Source organism: Schistocerca gregaria, chromosome 2 (assembly GCF_023897955.1).
Source record: "Schistocerca gregaria isolate iqSchGreg1 chromosome 2, iqSchGreg1.2, whole genome shotgun sequence".
NCBI classification, from domain to species: Eukaryota; Metazoa; Arthropoda; class Insecta; order Orthoptera; family Acrididae; genus Schistocerca; species Schistocerca gregaria.
In genome coordinates, this window is record NC_064921.1 from 636632856 (window position 1) to 636655528 (window position 22673).

The following is a 22673-nucleotide window of genomic DNA, read 5'->3' on the forward strand; positions in this document are numbered from 1 at the left end:
GTGGTCGTGTGGTAGCGTTCTCGCTTCCCGCGCCCGGGTTCGATTCCCGGCCGGGTCAGGGATTTTCTGTGCCTCGTGATGACTGGGTGTTGTGTGATGTCCTTAGGTTAGTTAGGTTTAAGTCGTTCTAAGTTCTAGGGGACTGATGACCATAGATATTAAGTCCCATAGTACTGAGAGCCATTTGAACCTTTATGAAAACTGCAACAGTAACAAAGACCCATACGACTGAAACGAACCTTATGCAATAGAACAGCTTCATGACTATACACGAATAGTTAGAATTACAGAACTGTAAAGATGTCTGACATTTGAAAATTCAATGTGAGTGAAGAGCACCACTTACTGCAATGGGAGACTCTAAATATCGTGGAATAGACTAAAAGAGTGCACAGATATGTACTTGTGATTTTTTACTTCACGCCGTTTGCCTGCGAGTCCACAAGGCAAAGTAATGGTTGCTGTAAGACCATGAGAATTAGTTGGCGACCAACATTGTGTAATACATGCTTAATGGATAACATGTCAAGTGAACGTACAAGTTGTGTAAGGTCTGTTAAGGTCGTGGCAGGCAGTATGAAGTTAATGCCATGCTATAGTCAAACCGCATGATCCAGTACCTGCTCTTTGATGTCTACGACCATGTTTTATGGACTGGCTCCGCCAATATGTCATTGTAAAAGGAGCCTTCTTTTTGTCACGATCTAGCAGATAGTTAAAATTCGTTTGTTTTCGTTTACCTTTCACAAACGATCAGTTTGCTTTCCACAATGTGCTGGGTATGCAAACGATAGTCAAACTCGTCCCAAAATTATTGGCAGGGGAGCCTCATAGACTGATTCTTTCAAAAATAAATAAATAAATAAAAAGCAGTGAGATCAGGTGCTTGATTGGTGCAACCGTCTGTTTAGCAAAAAAACAAGTTTGTAAAGATCAGTAGCCCCCTTAATGACTGATTCACCGTGTAGGCAGCTCACTGTTACCAGGCGCTCTCACAAGGAGACGCCATTACGGTGATGTGTGTCCTGTTAAATATAAAATTTTCGGCATGTACTCGCCATTCTGGAAAAAAGGTCATATCCAGGTACGGGATTTCAGTAATCGTCAACAAAGAACAAGCCGTAAGAAAACGCTTTTTCTCGGGAGACAGCGTAAAACTCATGAAAAAAGAAGAGTTAGTCTGGTGCTCGACTACGGTATGTCGTTGCTGTGATTTCCACATTGGTCCGCTGTGGCGGCACACTTTTATTTTCAAATGGAACGTAGCCTCACCATTGAACACCAAACGCGAAACGAATTTGTTATTTCCCATCACTACACGATGCTGTTTATCACCAGCACGAAGAGCTTGTAGCAACTGAACCCTACAGGGTCGGAAACACGAACGTTATTGCAAAACACCACAGACGGACACACGATGAAGGAACAGCTCTCAACTGGAGCGACGAGCACACTTCTGTGGACCACGAACAAAACTGCTTAAAGCGCTCTGGGTCTGGAAATAGCAGAGGGAGGCGGTATGTGGGTTCCTTCTTAGGTAACAGTCGGTGTCTTGAAACCATTGGTGCCACCGTAGAATGTAATTCTGCACCCTCGACAAAAATTACGCCGCATATTTATGACTTAATTGTATCTGTTGAAACGGGGGACATGTTATCTTTTGTTACAGTTTTGTCAAGTCGACTCGACGCACATTAGCCCATGAACCAGAAACTTACAACTAGCTCAAGCTATATATTTAGTTACATATGAAAGTTAAATATCATCCAAGTTTCTGTCTTGTGTGGCCAGCAGCTCGAACTAGTATCACAGGACTGATGAACTGATCGTTGTGATAGATCCCGATATGTAAAGCCAATATGTTCCTTGGTTAACTGGCGAAGGCACTGTTCGGTCTTACATCTTAAACCAAGGCATGCATTAGTATAGAGGGCATGCAGAAAAGTTATGCTTCCGGATTTTTATGTGAAAACTCTTGAAGTTTTTTTATTAATGCGACAAACGTTATTAACATTCTACATCTTTCTTCTATATGTCTATATATTTATTTCTCGACATAGTCATCCTGGCGACGAACAAATTTCTCTCAATCAGAGATCAGTTTGTTGATACTGTCACCGTAGAATGTGTGACTTTGTTGGCGGAGCCACAACCTCACCTCCGTTTGCACCGCTTCATCACTGTTAGAATGAATTACTAGAAGGTGTTGTTTAAGTTTTGGAAACAGATGCTCTCTTGTTTTCTGGGTCAAAATTGTGAACACATCTTTCATCACCTGTCACAATGTTATTATGGAGCCCATCAACCTCACACTCGAAACGAAAAAGAAATTGTTGACAAATGTCCAGTCTCTGTTTCATGTCAGAAGTGAGCATTCGAGGCACCCACCACGTACACAATTTTTGGTACTGCAGTTTTTTAGTGATGGCTTGTATACGCATTCCTTATGTACCACGTGTTCGAGGATAAGTCAAATATTATCCCCAAAGTAGTTATAAAATTTTATTGTAATCAAATAGGAAACTTACAAGAACATCATTTTTCGACGTAGTCTCTTTGCGTTTCAACGCACTTGGTCCATCGTTGTAGAAGCTTCCTGATGCCCTCATAAAAGAAGGTTCTCGGTTGACCTGCAAGCCAGGAATGCACCATTTCTTTCATTCTTCGTCCTCGGCAAATCGACAGCCCCTTAATGCCCTTTTCAGGGGACCAAACAAGCGCTAGGTCAGAAGGGGCAAGATGGGACTATAGCGAGGATGGTCCAGTACTTCAAATTTGAGTTTCTGGAGCGTTTTAGCAGTGTGGGCAGCAGTATACGGACGGGCATTGTCGTGCAACAACACAACACCTTTTGACAGCAATCCTCGGCGTTTGCTTCGAATTGCAGGCTTTAGCCCAGCAGTAAGCAACTCACTGTAACGTACACTGTTTATTGTTGTGCCCCTTTCCCCATAATGTTCCACTACTGGACCTTGTGCGTCCCAAAAATCCGTAAGCATCAGTTTTCCTGCGGACGGCTGGGTCTTCAACTTTTTCTTGGACGGCGAATTTGGATGTTTCTATTCCTTATTCTGTCGTTCACTCTACGGCTCGTAGTGATGTATCCATGTTTCGTCACCAGTAATGATCCTGTCTAAGAAGTTGTCTCTCTTCGTTACCATACCGATCCAAATGTTTTTTTGCAGATGTCCAAGCGCGTTTGTTTATGCAACTTTGTGAGTTGTTTTGGGACCCATCTTGCACAACTTTATGAAACCCAAGTCTGTTGTGGATGATTTCGTAGGCAGGACTGTGGCTTATTTGGAGACGATGTGCCACTTCGTCAATAGTTAATCGTCTGTCTAAGAGAATCATTTGTGGCGGTAAACGGTCGTCCGGCTCCTTCGTCGTGCGTAACACTTGTGCGACCATTTCGGAATTTTTCAATCCATTCGTAGACAACTCAGTTGTGGTAAAACACTGTTCCCGTACTGTACCGAAACTCTTCGATGAATTTCGGCCACTGATACGCCTTCCGACCACAAAAAACGGATCACTGAACGTTGCTCTTCTTTGGTGCAAATAGACAGCGGAGCAGCCATGATTATCAGCACGGCAGCAATAACGAAACTAACCTAGCAGCTTGAAAATTGTAAAGATATAACAACAAAGAAACAAAGCATGTGTCATCGACGTAAAACGACAGTACTACCAAACTAAAAATGTAACTAAACTGCGGATGATAATTGACTTACCCTCGCACCTGAGAGCTGTGTCTGTGTTAGTCGACGATTTTCTCTGATGAGTTCATCAACCCGTTGACGATGATTCTCGTTACTTGCCGTACGCGGTTGTCTAATGCCAGCTCTGTCACACATGTTGAGGTTAGCAAACCGTTTCCTTCATTATGAGCACAGACAACCCAACGTTGAACATTACTAATGTCGACACAATCATCACCGTACGCAGCTTGCATTTCTTCAATGGATTTCAGTTAGAGGTACGTTTCTTGCGGATAGAAACACGATTATAGTACGCTGTTTCTCACGTACCGACATAGTTAACGTTACCTGCCACAACATTTTGGAGCCCTCTAGCGGCACAGAAATGCAACGTCATCGTACAAACAGTGTGTCGTTTTATCAGCACATGGAACATAAGATACAGTCCTCTGAGAGGTCATGTGTAATCGCTACATCTCGCTCCTCTTAGTTCTGGAATCTTTGAGTAAGTTTGAAAAATGGTTTTCCTCTCCAATGAATATGTCGACCACGGCGCTCAGTACTTCCAAAATGTCAATCATTTGTCGATACGAAACACAGCACTGGCAGTCTGTTTAAGAGACATATCAGCAGTGATTATAATTTATATCATAACTTACCGAACCTGATCTAGAAAATGGGCTTTATACGTAAGAAGTACATTATCCGACCCAGATTTTGATTAGATGCGTGTACTCAAGTGTTTTAGGTCTTACCAAAGAAAAATTTCAGTCATTTAGAGCGCTACAGATTGTTCGTGACCGTTAGCGAGAGGAGATCTCTCACCAATTCAGTCTTCAGCTTCTAATCAAGGACATAAATTAACAGAGTATATTTACATAAGTTATGCATCAGCTTGTTTTATAAAGGTTTCCAGTGGTTGTAGAACACACTGCCACAAGTTTTTGGTCTGGTCATGTTGTCACAGCGTTTTTCAGGGTGTCTTTGGAAAATTCTTTTTAAGTTTTGATAGTTTTAACAGGTCTTACGACGAGGCATCACCATCAAAGCTGTAGGCGTGGAATAGCTTTCTTTTCCCTAGCATTTATCCCTTCTAGTATGTGGTCCGAATTGCCAGGATTTGGCAAATTTTATTAATTTTTCAATTTCGTAGCCAGCTGTCCTTCCACTTGCCACAGTCGTCAAGGAACCTAAGGGAGGAAAGTAATGTGCATCTTCTATCTGCCAATCACATAACTATGTTCTGTGTGTATCCTAATCTCTAAAATGGAAAAGATCGGACCACCCCAGTATTTGACTAATCGACCTCCTAAAAGCTACACTCAGGCTAGAAGTACACAGTCGTTAATCTGTCCAGGTCTGGCTCACCTCCCTGTCTCGCGTGATAATGCGCTGCGCGTTACACATTACTATGTAATTCACAATAGTGACAGGCTTCGGCTTACTACCATCACCAACGTGTTAATGTTGTTGTTGTTGTGGTCTTCAGTCCTGAGACTGGTTTGATGCAGCTCTCCATGCTACTCTATCCTGCGCAAGCTTCTTCATCTCCCAGTACTTACTGCAGCCTACATCCTTCTGAATCTGCTTAGTGTACTCATCTCTTGGTCTCCCTCTAAGATTTTTACCCTCCAGTACTAAATTGGTGATCTCTTGATGCCTCAGAACATGTCCTACCACCCGATCCCTTCTTCTAGTCAAGTCGTGCTACAAACTCCTCTTCTCCCCAATTCTATTCAATACCTCCTCATTAGTTATGTGATCTACCCATCTGATCTTCAGCATTCTTCTGCAGCACCACATTTCGAAAGCTTCTATTCTCTTCTTGTCTAAACTATTTATCGTCCACGTTTCACTTCCATGCATGGCTACACTCCATACAAATACTTTCAGAAACGACTTCCTACCACTTAAATCAATACTCGATGTCTACATTTTATATCCTCTCTACTTCGACCATCATCAGTTATTTTGCTCCCCAAATAGCAAAACTCCTTTACTACTTTAGGTGTCTCATTTCCTAATCTAATTCCTTCAGCATCACCCGACTTAATTCGACTACATTCCATTATGCTTGTTTTGCTTTTGTTGATGTTCATCTTATATCATCCTTTCAAGACACTGTTCATTCCGTTCAACTGATCTTCCAAGTCCTTTGCTGTTTCTGGCAGAATTACAATGTCATCGGCGAACCTCAAAGTTTTTATTTCTTCTCCATGCTTTTTAATACCTACTCCGAACTTTTCTTTTGTTTCCTTTACTGCTTGCTCAATATACAGATTGAATAGCATCGGGGAGAGGCTACAACCCTGTCTCACTCCCTTCCCAACCACTGCTTCCCTTTCATGTCCCTCGACTCGTATAACCGCCATCTGGTTTCTGTACAAATTGTAAGTAGCCTTTCGCTCCCTGTATTTTACCCCTGCCACCTTGAGAATTTGAAAGAGAGTATTCCAGTCAACATTGTCAAAAGCTTTCTTTAGTCTAAAAATGCTAGAAAGGTAGGTTTGTCTTTCCTTAAGCTTTCTTCTAAGATAAATCGCAGTGTCAGTATTGCCTCATGTGTTCGAACATTTCTACGGAATCCAAACTGATCTTCCCCGAGGTCGGCTTCTACCAGTTTTTCCATTCGTCTGTAAAGAATTCGCGTTAGTATTTTGCAGCTGTGACTGATTAAACTGATAGTTCGGTAATTTTTACATCTGTCAACAACTGCTTTCTTTGCGATTGGAATTATTATATTCTTCTTGCAGTCTGAGGGTATTTCGCCTGTCTCATACATATTGCTCACCAGATGGTAGAGTTTTGTCAGGACTGGCTCTCCCAAGGCTGTCAGTAGTTGTAATGGAATGTTGTCCACTCCTGGGGCCTTGTTTCGACTTGGTAATATGTTAATATAAAACAGAAAACACTAATGAAACAATAAATGGTTCAGCTGGCCAAGACCAAGTCTACAGAAAAAATCTAACGGGACCTAATTTGGATGACTTGTCTGATGCTCGTAACACAATTTAAGAGTATTCCAATACGACGATGAACTTTAAGTTATTTATACATGCAGGTGCATTAACAAGTGCTATTGATGACCTGAGGGCATCCTACGTGCAAGTGATGAGCTATGAGTCCAGCGACAAACATTCAACAGTTTAAACTAAAATATTCAACCTCATAAATTACAGCGGTCTCACATGGTTAAAGTATGTATCCAACAGTTAAGCAAACTATATAAGTAGTACATCTATAAGCATTCCAGTGTACCCCTTAGCCCTAAGTTTGAATCTAGAGATTTTGGCTTTGGGACCCAGTGAGGCCATTTTTTCAAAATTTAAGGGTTGCCTAGGTATGGAGGCAATAGCTGGTAAGCCATGCCCCCTTATCAATGACGTCATCATCACTTCATGACAGCCCACATCTGTCTCCACCTCCCCTCCCTCCTTCCCTCCCCTCTCCAGCTAATAACAACCTACACGTTAAGGAACCATTGAAATGAAATGGCCAAACCAAATCAAATATGGCGTAATAACCCAGTTGTGTTCGCGTGAAATTTAAAACATCCCCTCCCCCCTTCTTTCAGCCAAGGAAATCCTAGTATTTTAGGAGGTATTAAAACGAAGCAGCCAATCAAAATTCAGTATGGTAGAACTAGGCCAGTTTTGTTAGTGGGGAAACATCCATGATGGTGAAACCAGCTCAATTGTGGTTTGTAACCCCTCCCATTTTCTCTAATCAGAGTCTAGTATTTTAGCCATCATTAAAATGAAAGAACTAATTGTAATGAAGCTCAGAGCACCTGTCTTGGCTGTGTTCAAAAATTGTTTGATCGACTAGTTTTCAAACAATTACGTTTGAAGTATTTCCACTTCTAAAATACGTCGACAAAACAAACACACACACACACACACACACACACACACACTGAAAAATATTTAATCGCTGCCTCAAATATGTAAAGTGATGCCAGGTTAAAAAGTTTGTCAACTGTGTTTTCATTCCTTACTGCTAAACATTGTTTATGGACTGCCTTCCGAATCGCACACATAAGTGTTAATGGGATCTATATAGTATTCACTGAGGAATATTACAACGACTGACGAATGAAAAACATGCTCTTGAGAGGGTTCATTGACTGACGAAATCACACTGTGTAATTCTTGAAGTATCTTGCCTTTCAGTATATATTCCTTATTATATTATTGTTATAAATAGTATTCATTATCTTGAAATGATTATCTCGAGGATTTAATATCATTCTGCGTTTGTTTGTGAGCTTATATAACAGACTGTATGTGTGGATAATTCAATAACAGTTCCAGTACAAAAGAAACTAGAAGTTTTCAACCTCTTATTCCGAGGTCTTCATTATGACACCAGTGCTGAGTTGGAAGCCCTGAGCCACACTTTCTGTGATTTTACAGGCATCTGCTGGCTAATTTCAAATGCTGCACGCTGCCCAAGCCGTACCTCAAACAGATAATATCAACAATAGAAACAGACTGTATGTACTAATACTTAACATTATACGTCAAACATGGACCTGTTCACTCTTATACACACCAATATAAAATTTACTCATTTATATGAGATGACGAGGGTAAAGAAAGCTTTGCACTTCTGACTTAAAAAGGAAATTTTCGAAATTTAATTCTGATATGACGGCCAAACATGTTCGACAGCATGCCAGAATGCATGGACGTAGATAGCAGCTGCTAGGCGACATTCCTAAAGTCCTTCTTACACGATGAACGAAATTGTTCAAGTAAGATTATAGTCTACTGAAGCGCTCCAAGCATACTAGGGAAGAACGATAAACTCGTACAAGAACTTGTCGCAGCGTGTAAAAGAACAGAGCATACCGCTGCAAGCATAACAGTGCCAAAGTCGTGATTTCACATTAGCGTATCATTAATTATTTATCAATTTACAAAGATTTAAGAATTTCTGTGAAAATATTCACGAAAAGTGCACTATATTCACTTGCTCGGAAGGTTCCTTGTGATAACGAAACGACTATAAACAGAAACAAAACTCAGTATACGGTAAGTGCACTAGAAAGCAACATGGCAGACGCAGCACTCAACTGAGAAGTGACTACAACAGACAGCTACTAGCTCGCGCCTGCGCAGTGATGTCACTAGTACCTAATTTAGAACTGGTCCTTTACCCCTAGAATTTTCGCGCATCGCTACTTAACGCTATCATAATAGTGAGCCTGTTCACACGATAGACGGCCGCCATTCACGCAGCTGGTTATCAACCGATTAAAAGTTCGTTCATGGTGTAAAAATGGCATAATATTTGCGAGAGCTGCTGTCGCCGCCTCGGCGCTAATGGCAGGGCACGCCCCACCCGCCAGCCTATCGACGCCTGCGGCTGCTCTCCGTCCACAGTCTTCTGGCTTCTTCTTCAAGCTAAGTAATGATGGCTTTACTCTGGGAGGATTTCCTTCCTCATCTGATGGGTATGGATGTTTGTGTTCATCTTTATTTTAGTGTTTGGCTTGGGTGTTTGTGGGACGTGTTTTTAAACATCAATGGGGAAGTTGGTTATGCTTATTTTGTGATGTCGATATTTACCTATCCAGGAGTGCGATAGGACGTCTATGTGGTCCTAGCTCTTCAAGTGGGGCCCCCAGATCCCTTATATGGGGGTTTGTGGATGTTGCCGCTTTTTGATAAAATCTTCTGGCGATTTGTTGGTGGCGCTGAAGTACTTCTTTATCTTCTGCTGCTCCGTGCAGTTAGCGGTGCGGGAACTGCGGGGGTACGTGATAGACTCGTCGTAATATCTTGTTCTGCAGCGTCTGGAATCGCTGTATGTACGTTCTCGTTGCACCACCCCCACACTTCACAGGCGTAGTCAAACAATGGTTTTGGGTACAATGGGTGTATCAGCAGGCCGTTTTCGACGGATAGGGCAGAGTGATCATTGATAATGGGGTAGAATGCCCCCATGCGCTGGTGTGTTGTCTCCAGGTGAGTTTCCTGTCCATCAGGACTCCTAAGTAGCGCGCAGTCTCTTACCACTGGAGTTCCGTGTCGTGGATGTGGAGTCGGCGTTGAGGCATCGTGCGTTTCGATGTGAAGATTATGGCTTGTGTTTTTGCCGAGTTAAAGCTGATGCGCCACTTTGCTGCCCAGTCTTGTAGTGCATTGCAGGCACTTTGTAGGCGTAGCAGAAGTACTTCTTTTCAGCGGCTGCGGATAAACATCATTGTGTCGTCTGCATAAATGGCACATTCGATTCGTGGAATTGCAAGCAGGTCGGAGGTATAGATGGTACGTAACACAGGTCCAAGGACAGATCCCTGTGGCACACCGGCCTTGATTTGTTTTGCAGCAGAGATCGCATCTTCAACTCTGACAGCGAAGGTACGATCTTCTAGGTAGCTTCTGGGAAGCCGAATCGGCGAAGCTTCCAGATGAGGCCTGAGTGCCAGACACTGTCAAAAGCTTTAGTGACATCGAGCAGCACAGCTCCGCAGTATTCTCGACGATTGAATACAGTGGTGATGTACTCCACTGCCCTGAGTATCTGCTGGGTGGTTGAGTGTCCACTTCTAAAACCAAACTGTTCCGGCGGCAGAATTCCTCTTGAGCGATGATTCGTTGCACCCGGCTGAGAAGTAGTCGCTCGAAGAGCTTACTAATGTGCGGTAGCAAGCTAATTGTACAATAACTGGAGGGTTGCTTGCGACTTTTCCCGGATTTGCTATAAAGCTGCAGTGCAGGGACCCGGACTTAAGTCGTGTTCCGACTACACTCTCGTGTTGTTCATTGTATTTAGTGTTGCTTGGTTCTTGATACTGCTGCGTCTAGGCTCTTGATCCAGTTCACTATCCAGACCTGTCATTCTGTCGTGCTGTCTTTGCTGTTCATCCATCACAGTTGTTACCTTTATGAGATTTTTGGTGACTCACCCTCGACGCCCGCGGTCTTCTGGTCGTGTCCGAGTCCAGCTGCCAGAAATGGCAATAAGGAAAAAGGTTAATAGTATCTCATGGATGTGAAAACTGTGCAACTCGTGGAACAGCAACAACAACAGCTGCTCCTGCAGCGGATCAACAGCTACCAAGGTGCCGAAATTCTCGCAAATCCTTTTCCTGACGGCAACGCCGTGATTCATCACTTTCGGATGTGTGAATGGCCTCAGAGCAGATGGTCACACCGCGTTGGCGTAAGCAGTGGGATCGTCCACTCTGTCGTGTCTGTTTCACGTCCCGGAAAAGTACAGACAGTCTAAATCACTGGGCATACTGCATCCGCTGTCGAAAGGTTGGGCATCTCCAAACTCTCTGCTGTCAAGCACAGGGACAGTCGACCCTCACTCCACAGTTACATCAAGGGACAGTGCATGAAATCCAGGCCATTGTTCCCCAGGGCAATGCCCCCATCACCATTTTATTTTTTGATTTCACAGTTGCATATCAGAATGTTCGTTGTGATGTTTAAAACTTTCCCGGCGTACTGATTGTTCCATAATAACACGGGAGAACTGCCGTAAGTCAGTAACGTCCTGCCACGATATTTCGGCACAAAGTCTTTTGGCCATCTTCAGGTGAGCACCGCTGTAGTAGTACTGGCGAGTAGAGAGAGAGAGCTGGTCTGATGGGTATTTAACCCCTGTGTTCGAAGGACCGGATCTGTCTTGATCCCTGCCTTCTGTCTGATGATATGTGGTAACAAAATGATGGGATGATAGGGTCATGAGTGTATGTAGATGTTTGTTGTTTAAGTTTAAGTGAGTGTTATGATGTTTTTATTTAATTTTATTTTTGTTTTGTATACTGTTTATCGTGGTATGTTGTAGTTTCTGGTGTTTGTCGTGATGGGAAATCTCGTTCTTGGGTCGGGTGGATTTTGTCCCAGATTTCTGATGAGTGGGTGGTTCGAATCCGTGGTTTGGTGGAAAAACTTTATGGACTTTCGTTGGATGATTTCCGGGATATTGAGTATGTTATGATTTGTGTATATGTCTCGGTTTGTCTGGTACCGGCTAGCATCAGCAGCAATTCTGAAGAATTTGTTCTGCACCCTTTGTACTTTTGTTATGTTGGTGTCTGCGGCCATTGACCAGATTTCAGAGCCGTAAGTGATGGCTGGTTCTATGATGGTTTTGAAAATCTTCTTTTTGGCGCGCATATTTATTCTGTTACCTTTAATGATGGGGTACAGTCTGAATATTGCTCCTGCAGCCTTGTTACAAATGTGTGTAACATGGTCTCTAAATGTCAACCTCTTGTCCAGCTTGATGCCTAGATACTTTATTGTGTCTGACCATGGAAGATTGTTATTTTTGAAGCGTATATGTAGGTTAGGAGGTATTCTTTTGAATGTGAATAGTATTGCTTGGGTTTTCTCCGCGTTTATTGTTATTTTCCATTGGTTAGCCCATTTCTGGATGGATTGTAGGTGTTGCTCTATTTTTGTGACTATATATTGTAGGTTTGAACTGCTGCGGTACACTGCAGTGTCGTCTGCAAATAATGACAAGTGTCCTCCCAGCTGTTTGGGGATATCATTTGTGTATATTGAGTAGAGGATGGGCCCCAGCACTGAGCCTTGCGGGACTCCAGCCTCTATGGATCTAGTGTTACTTGCCGCTCCTGGTACATGGACATAGAATGCTCTGTTGCGGAGAAAAGAAGCAATAATGTGGATGATGTGGTTGGGGCAGTTGTAGTGATGAAGCTTGTAAATAAGGCCCTGATGCCATACCTTATCGAATGCTTTTTCAATGTCAAGCAGGACTGCTCCAGTACTGTGTCTAATGTTCCTGGCCTGACATATGTGCTCGACGAGTCTGGTCACCTGGTGGATGGTACTGTGTTCTTCGCGGAATCCGAATTGTTCTGGGATGATTATGTTGTTATCCTTTAGGAATTTCTTTAGTTCCGTTTGAATGAGCTTTTCGAGGATTTTTCCTAGGAAGTCTAACAAGGAAATTGGCCTGTAGTTTTGCGGAAATAATAAGTCCTTATTTGGCTTTGGTAATGTGATGATTCGGGCCTGTTTCCAAGCTTTGGGAAAGTAATTTAATCTTAAGCAAGCATTATATATTGATGTTAGATAATTGATAGTTGCTGGAGGTAGATGATGTAGTAGTTGCGGTTTGATGGAATCTGGGCCTGATGCCTTCTTAGGATGTATGTTTCTGATGTGGTGTGATATGGTTTCTGCGTTTATTGGATTGAAAGATGTTCTGATCGGGGCACTTAGGATGCGGTTTACCCTTCTGAGTACCATTTCCTGGTGGTCATCACTTTCGTCATCTACCGCTTCTGGTGCTTGGAATTGCCTTTCTAGCGAATCCGCCAGTGCTTCAGCTCGGTCTGTGGGGTCGTAGACTATTCCACGTTCCCCATGGAGCGGCTGTATAGATGTTTCGTTTAGTTTACGAGTTTTAAGAATTTTCCAGAATTTTTCCTGGTTCCTTTCTGCTTCTCGTAACGTTTCCTCCCATGCCTCGCTACGGTGGTTTTGGAGCTCTCTTTTGATCCTCCTGGCCAATTGTTCTGACTTTCGTCGGTCGGCTGGGTCCCTGTAGTTTTGCCATCTCTTTCTGGTGTTTCTTTTTTCCTCTATTAGGTTCCGGATGTGTGGGGGTAGTGTGTCTCTACCTGTGGTGTGGGTTATTGTTGTTGTAGATCTTTTGCTGCAATCCTTTATGATTGTGGTGATTTCTTCTATGGCTCTGTTGATTTGGGCTTTTGATTGAAGAGGAGGTAGTTCTGGAGTGTATGCTGTGAGTAGTTGGTTGTATTTTATCCAGTTTGTTGTGGATTCCTTGATGGTTCTGTTGTCATGAAAGTTGACCAGGTTTCCATTGATTTCTAATATTACGGGGTGGTGGTCTGAGTCCAAGTCGTTGACCACCTCGGTTGTCGTATTCCATGTCAGATTTTTTGATAGAAAAATATCCAGTATGTCTGGGCGGCATCTTGTGTCGTAGTGAATGTGTGTTGGCCTGTCTGGAGCTATGATGGAGATGTTCGGCTTGTTGTCCAGAAATCTACGGAGCGTTCTGCCATTGGTGTTTGTGGCATGACAATTCCAGGATCTGTGTTTAGCATTTAGGTCACCACCGATCAGAACATTTTGATGCATTTGGAAAAGGTTCTCAAGGTCTTGCGGGCATATGCTCCTTCCTGTAGGTGGATTGTAAGCTGCTGCTATGGTAATGGTTTTGTTGAATAATCTTGTTTCAATTGCTGTTGATTCCATTCTAGTGAGATGAGGTGAGGTGATACGTCTGTGTACAATTTTGTTTTTGACCAGAATGGCTGTTCCTCCACCTGGTCTGTTCGGTCTGTCATTTCTGTGGACCACATAATTCCTGATTTTGAAGGTCTGGTTTGGTTGCAGGTGAGTCTCTGTGATGAGCGCAATGTCGATCTTTTGCTCATCTAGGAATTCCGCTAGAGTATGTTTTTGAGTTATAATGCCATTGGCATTCCAATTCATGATTTTTACTGCTTTATTTGCCGCCAAGAATGCTAACTGCGGCTTGAAATAAAATTGTGATTTTGGTGAAATTGTCCTGTGCTTGTCTTAGCTGCTCTGCTGCTGTCTTGATTGTGTTTAATATGTTTGGAATGTCAAATTGTGTGATGAAACCTAGAAGTTCTTTGATGTCTGAACCAATTCCTGATGCTGGTTGTGATGTGGGTTCGGAGGTGTTGAGTACGTGCTGAACTCTGCTATTTAAAGCCCTATGAAAGTGGCATTGCGCATGCGCGACACAGTGTACGCATACACAACGACTCCGTGCGCTGCGCCTAGCGACCTCCGCGGTGAAAGCTTGGCGTTTCGATATCAGATCGATCTTCATCTTTATGCAGATAACTGCGTCGGGTACGGAGTTTCTCTATTAGCGGATTCCAAGCGGCGTTTAACTGAAAACCACTATCTCGATTAATAAGAGTGTCTCTGTCAGACAATCTTATTTCCACTGATTCATAAATAATCGAACTCCAAAAGTTTAATGTATGAGCCACAATTTTTGTATCATTGTAATTCATGGAGTGGCCTGTGGAGATACAATGTTCGGCGATTGCAGACTTGGTGGGTTGAAGAAGGCGAGTATGCCGCTGGTGTTCCACAATGCGTTCCTGCACAGTTCGTATTGTTTGCCCTATGTACGATTTGCCGCAATCACAAGGAATCTTATAAACACCTGATTTACGCAGACCCAGGTCATCCTTAACGGATCCCATCAGTGATGATATTTTGAGAGGAGGGCGAAAGATGACTCTTACTTGATACTTCTTCAATATTCTGCCTATCTGCGAAGAAATATTACCAATAAATGGTAGATAAGCCGTCGACCTGAAGACCTCTTCTTCTTCCTTGTTCCTTCGTTTATAGGTCTGCATTGCTCTATTCACTTGCTTAGATGAAAAGCCATTCATCAGGAATACTTTTTTCAGGTGTTCCAATTCAGTGTGAAGACTGTCGGCATCAGAGATGGTATGGGCACGATGAATTAAAGTTTTAAGAACGCCCACTGTTTGTGCTGGATGGTGGCAACTACTGGCTTGTAGATACAGATCTGTGTGCGTAGGTTTTCTGTACACGGAATGACCAAGTGTACCATCATTCTTACGCCGCACCAAGACATCTAAAAATGGCAAACAACCATCTTTTTCAATCTCCATAGTAAACTTTATATTTTCATGTATGGAGTTCATGTGATGTAAAAATTCCTGGAGACGGTCCAGACCGAGAGGCCACACTATAAAAGTGTCGTCAACGTAACGCCAAAACACTGTCGGTTTGAAAGTGGCAGAATCGAGTGCTCTCTCCTCAAAATCTTCCATGAAAAGATTGGCCACCAGGGGAGACAATGGGCTCCCCATGGCGACACCGTCAGATTGTTCATAAAATTCATTGTTAAACATAAAATATGTAGAGGAGAGAGTATGCTCAAACAATGTTTTAATATCTGCATCGAACATATTGCCGATAAGGTGTAATGAGTCTACAAGAGGCACCTTAGTAAAAAGAGAAACCACATCAAGGCTAACCAACAGATCATTACTTTGCAGCTGTAATGACTGAAGTCGACTAATAAAATCACTAGAGTTCTTTACGTGATGTGGACATTTGCCTATCACTGGTTTAAGCAAAGATGCCAAGAATTTTGCTAGATTATAAGTGGCTGCTCCAATGTTACTCACAATTGGACGTAACGGCACATTTTCCTTATGAATCTTAGGCAGTCCATATAGCCTTGGTGGAACGGAACTATTTGGTTTTAGTCTCTTGATGACCTCCTTCGATAGCGAACTACTTGATAAAAGTTCTGCAGTTTTTCGCATAACACGGCTCGTGGGGTCCTTATCAATTTTGCGATACGTTGAGTCACATAATAAAGCATTGATCTTATTAACGTAGTCATCCCTTGGCATAAGAACCGTAGCATTTCCTTTGTCAGATTTTAAAACTACTGTATCCACATCTGCTCGTAAATTACGTAGGGCTATCCTTTCCATAGGAGAGATATTACTCTTCATTGGTGCACCTCTGGTCAACACACGGCAGGACTCTCGACGGACTTCCTCCGCTTTATCTGTATCAAGACGGCGTACAGCTTCTTCAATGGCACTCACAAAGTCTACTAGTGGCGGTGAAATCGGTGTGGGAGCAAAATTCAGACCTTTTGCTAACACAGACACAGTCGCGTCATCTAAATTTTTCCCTGTCAAATTAACAACAGATCGTCGAGGAACTTCCTGCTGCATCTGTGTAGAAAGTCTATCAATCTTGGCAGTTTGCCTCGTCACGGCCTTGTCATGACTCCAGTTTGCTTTTGCCCATGTCACACCATCAACCCAGTCCCACGACAGAGAAGATAATCTTGCAGCTAATTCCAAATGTATATGGAACATTTCCTTTGAAACGGAATCCAATTCACGCCGACTGAAACGAATCCTCTCTCTCACTAATGCCATGCTTGCTTTACGCTTAATGTTATTTGCAGCAGCGGTATTTATAAAATGCACAATTTTGGCAAATGTTGGAATAATGCCCTTATCTCTACAACTTACTAAAAATATCAAAGAGCTCAGCAGCCTCGCTCTTCGTTCACGTAACTTGTCGAATCTTCGAATACATTCCATCACTTCCTCCCCGTAGAGTTGCTTGATGTGATGTTTAAAACTTTCCCGGCGTACTGATTGTTCCATAATAACACGGGAGAACTGCCGTAAGTAAGTAACGTCCTGCCACGATATTTCGGCACAAAGTCTTTTGGCCATCTTCAGGTGAGCACCGCTGTAGTAGTACTGGCGAGTACATGCTGAACTCTGCTATTAAAAGCCCTATGAAAGTGGCATTGCGCATGCGCGACACAGTGTACGCATACACAACGACTCCGTGCGCTGCGCCTAGCGCCCTCCGCGGTGAAAGCTTGGCGTTTCGATATCAGATCGATCTTCATCTTTATGCAGATAAACGCCGCTTGGAATCCGCTAATAGAGAAACTCCGTACCCGACGCAGTTATCTGCATAAAGATGAAGATCGATCTGATATCGAAACGCCAAGCTTTCACTGCGGAGGGCGCTAGGCGCAGCGCACGGAGTCGTTGTGTATGCGTACACTGTGTCGCGCATGCGCAATGCCACTTTCATAGGGCTTTAAATAGCAGAGTTCAGCACGTACTCGCCAGTACTACTACAGCGGTGCTCACCTGAAGATGGCCAAAAGACTTTGTGCCGAAATATCGTGGCAGGACGTTACTGACTTACGGCAGTTCTCCCGTGTTATTATGGAACAGAATGTTCGTTTCCAAGTAGATAGAGGAGTCACTGTTTCCCTGGTGTACTTAGCAACATATGCTCGTCTGTGTTACCCAGCTTTGGGCCCACCCTCCCATAAGTTGGTTCTATATGGTGACAACTCAGTTCCCCTATTTCATTAAACACCTGTTTACCTCTCCTTTTCATCCATCCTCGAATGGCGACAGGGAGCAGATGGAGCATGCATTTCAACAACAAATGTTGAAAGCAGTGAGCTCATCCACCACCGCAGCGGCACTCACCATGTTCCTGAGTACCTACAGGACCACCCCTGCTCATGATCACAGCCTGGCAGAGTTCCTCCATGGGTGGCAGCCTCATTCTCCCCTTCACCTCTCGACACCAAAGCCCACAGAACCCCATATTTGACATGCTGGAAGGTATCCTCCAGATTCAGTGGTATGGGCCTGTTCATATGGAGCAAAACCTTTGTAGGTGCCAACTACAGCAGTGGCCATGTGACAGCTGATACTCTGAGGAGTTTGGAGCATTGGTAAACCAACCAACTGCATCTCCACCTAGTGACTGCACCACAATTGGGTCACTCAGTGTTTGAGTGCTTGTCATAGCATATCCCTCAACCACACAGGTACAATTTGCGCTCCAGGACACCATCAATAGTTCCTGTGGATGCAAGTATGGTGCCTAGGACCTCACCTCAATATCCATCTGCCCAATAGTACTCTCCCATGCCTCCATTCTCCAGCACATTGCCTGACAACCCATATTCCTTCTCCCAGTTGGCTGGCTGTTGTGCCATACACCAATTGTGTCACTGACTCACCTTCCAAAACATCGCCCATGGATCTTCAGGCCCTAATCGCCCATTTTGGAGGGGAGGGATCTGGTATCCTGGCATGACGAGTCTGAAAGCGCACCAGACACATGGACCTATACAACAACTGCTAGGCAGCGCTCCTAATATTTGTGGGCGCTGCTGTCACCTCATCAGCAGTAGGTGTGGGCCACTCCCCATGCACCAGACTACTTGGACACATGGCTTCAATATAAAGCTAGGAGCACAGAGGTCAAGACCTCAGTCCCAACAGCATCTCATTTTGTTCATTGCACTCAGTATTGCTTGCTTCTTGATACTTCTATGTTTAGGCTCTTGATTCAGTTCACTCTCCAAGTTGTCATTCTGGTGTGTTGCCTTTATTCTTTGTCCATCATCGTTGTTGTCTTTCCATGGTTTTCAGCGACTCATTATCGACACCCTTGGTTGGTCGGCCAGTGTCTTCTGGTTGTGTCCAGTTCTGGTTACTTCATTAATTATGAAAAATTCGATACCCTCACACTCTCCATATATATGTAAAAGTCAAAATTTCCTTATGCAATATAATTAACACTTTAGTAATATGTAGTTGACAAAGACAACTTTTACTTTAAATACTAATCCAGGAACATCAAAAATGTGAAATAAAATCAACTGCTGCTTGCTGCTCCTGTTGGTTGCCATTGCCAAAAAAGATGGCTGCCAGTATACCTCTTCACATTACAGCCCTACAGTCACCTCTACCACTCTTCCCATCCTGTTCTCCAAGGTCCACTCTTTCATCATTAATATTGCCCAGCAGTAATCCACCCTTATGCCTCCACCTTCCTATCCACCAACACTCAAGCTTTTTCCATTTCACCAACAGACCTTCCCAGGGCAGGTCCTACAAGTTCTGGTAAAGTGCTTCTATTTAATATCAGTGTGTTATATCATGTTTTAAATTGATTCTTGTTGTTTTCATTTTAGCTTTTTATTATTCTTGTTTAACATTAAAAACAAAGGCAATCAAGTATCTTTTATTATGAAACTGTCCATTAATTTCACCTTTAAATTTTTAAAAATTCTCTTGTAAATATCTCACTTTTTAATTCAGTGATTTTTTCGTGTAAGAGCTACGTATCCCTTGGCTGAAGGTCGAGCTGAATGTACCACTGCCAAACCCATCCACTGCCCAAATGAGAATATAGTGATGAAATAACAAAAAAAGGAAAAAATGTAAAGCAAGTGCCCAATGCTATTTTACAGCTGAAAAATAACATGCTAAACAGAAAGGTTACCTCCCTACAGATGAGAACAGATATAAGTCATTCTCTTCATAAGTAGCTAAAAAAAACCAGCATTTGGCTATACAATGCAGTTAACAAATTATTTTTAGATTAGATGTACTTTCCATGCCAACTGATTAGCAATAAAGAGACCATCCAGGATGGAGGCCATGTCAGAAAAAATACACAATAAATGTTTATAATTAAACTATTAGATATGCTAATGTACCTTTCCCAGATCCCAAGTGAAATGATCGTCATGGATCTCGAATGAGTCAAAAAAATTTTAACATATTTTCATCTAAAAAATAATAAATACTACCAAAGTGAAAAATCATTTTGCAACACTTTTTTACACTGATCACATTACTGCTCTGAATCTGTACAGAAGTCTGATATTATTAGTACACACACATACCAGTTGGTTCTAATAAGGAATTCATCAATGGAATAGAAGGAGTTGGTCACGAATAAAGTCTTTAGGTTCCTTTCAAACTGAGGTTTGTGGTTGTTAAGCTTTTTATGGCTACTGGCAAGTTATTGTTATATCCCCCTATGCTTGACAACATTTGCGTACTGTAAAATGAAAATAATAGAAATAGATTTAAAACTTGATATAAAATAGTAATCTTAAAAGGAAGTACTTCCCTGTCACTAAACCTGGAAAGACTTACACTGGGAAAGTCGTCTATTGAAGGAGAGAAATGTTGGGCACCGAGTATGGTAAGGGGGTGGGGCTATAAGGATTGAGAACTGATGGGTTGTATTGATGAAGAAGAAATTGATGTTGGAAAACAAGAATTGAGGAGTCTTTGGGGGTGTCAGTAAGACTGTAATGTGAAGGGGTATCCTTTACACATCTTTCCTGCACTGTTATTTCATCTTCTTGGCCCCATATGTTTGGGCTGTGGGCTGTAAATGATACATAAATTCTGGACTTCAGCCAACAGCTTTTAAAAATATAACGAAGATGAAAACAAATATTAATAAAACTGAATAGTGTACAAATGGTTTTAAAATCTATAAAAAGGATTAATTTTGTTGGTATTTACATAAAAATGTTAAGACTGTTGTATTTTTTAAATTAAAATCATAGAACTAAAAGAAAAAGAAAACAACAATAGTTGTAGAATTTAAAAACACAGTGCAGAAATGTGGCACTCATCTTAGAAACTGCACTACAATTTCAGTTAAAATATGAAGGACCTACACTGGGAGAAAAGGATTTGAGGAGAGAAAAATGTGTTCTACATGGTTGAGAGGTATGGATGGATAAATATAGGGGCTGTTATGTAGAAAAATATGGAGTAGAATGTAAGTGTTCAGGTGGAAAGCGGAAAGACAGAAGGTGAGGAGGAGTGTGGTGTGGTTAGGGCTGTAGTATAAAGAGGGATGGGAAGAGTGGAGATGGAGAGGGAAAGACAGACAGGAGCCCTGATGTCGAGTGGGTTGTACGATCAAGAGTTATAGTTGGCAGTATGGATAAATATTGAGATGGACCTCATTGTCGGATAGATATAGCAGCATATTGAGATTGGTGATGTGAGGGGAAACAACAGGGTTACAGAATCGAATTTACAGAGCTGCCCGATGTGGGTGAGGAGAGGTCTGTCTGTCTGGGAGATACAGCTGATTAAAGTTACATTGGGATAGGAGATGGAGTGTACGTCTAAGTGTAGTGGCAGCATGGATGTGTTTGTATTGTTGCAGCAGCATACCGAGATTGGTGATGAGGGGGAGACAACAGGGCTACAGAATCGAATTTTCAGAGCTGTCCAATGTGGGTGAGGAAAGGAGGGAATATGATGAGATGATAGAAGATCCACACTGAGGAGGTAAATGAATGTGGAAAGTGAAGTGGAGTGCATGAAATTCGGGATCTGAAAGGACTTATAGACTTTCGGTGGGGCGAATACCCATGCAAAATTTGCATAAGAGGGGATGGGTTTTATCCAAGTTTTGTAGATGTGGAGGACAGTGGAGTGGTGGAATCCTAGTCTAGTTTTAGTCTACTGTGGGCTTTCTGTTGGATGGTCAATAGGTAAGATTTCCATGTTAGTTACTCTTTAGGGATTATTCCGAGGTATTTTAGTATGTTAGTTAACTGAGTGGGATGGCCGTAAATGGTAAGGTAAAACTCATGGGGACAGGAGGGGTTGGTAGTTCGTCCTGTAATATTGCCTCGGTTTTTGTAGGGGTTGACCCTGAGGAGTCGCTAGTTGCACAAGCAACTGAACTGTTTGAGGAGTGTTTGGAGGTATTGTTGCTGTTTCTGGAGTGTAAGGTAGAAAGTAAAGAAAGTAGCGATATCAGCATACTGAAGCAGGTGGACTGGCGAAGATGGTTTGGGCATGCTTTACTGTTCACAATCATGTTCTCAAAACAAACATCACGAATATGTGTGTATGTCGAAAATAACACATCGATACTTGACGTAAACTTTGCACTGTATTTCGTTGCTGATGGATTTTTGCACACATTTTAGACTTCAAAGGAACATTATGACAATTGATAAGCAACATAGATGTGGAAAGTAATTGATTCAAGCCTCTGTTGTGTTTTAAACCCACTATGGTAATATAATCGAACTATGAATGTTTACCAGTGGAGTTAACCAATAGAAGCATAAAGTAGCAGTTGATTTCATTTCGCGTTTTAATAGCTTTTGGAATAGTATTCAATGTAAAGCTCATCTTCGTCAAATATGTATTACTAATTTGTTAATTAAATTGCGTGAGCAAAAGTTAGCTTTCAGCTATTTATGGAGAGTAAGTTTTATACACTCTCTCGTATTCCATAGTGAATACTACAATAGTTTCCAGTGAAATTTGCCGATGTGACTGGATAGACAGTCCATAAACAATTTCTAGTAGTCAGGAATGAAAACAGTTCACAAAATTTTTCTAACCTACCTTTACTTTACACAGTTCTGGCGCAGATAATGTGTTTTTTTAATGTGTGTGTGTTTTTATGATGTATTTTAGATGTGGAAATACTGTAAATGGCATTTTTGACGAGTAATTCAGGTTACACGGATATTTTTGAGTACTGCTAAGATGGACGTTACAAAGTAAGTGGTACATTCATTTTAATGATGGCTCATTGAAGAAGAGGAGGGCTACAAACCACAGTT

At 42.3% G+C, this 22673-nt stretch overlaps 1 protein-coding gene across 1 annotated transcript in view; it reads right to left on the reverse strand.

Moving 5' to 3' along the window:
* Positions 1-22673, reverse strand: part of LOC126334667 (juvenile hormone esterase-like) — a 191635-nt gene that overhangs the window by 146660 nt on the left and 22302 nt on the right. The window lies entirely within an intron of this gene.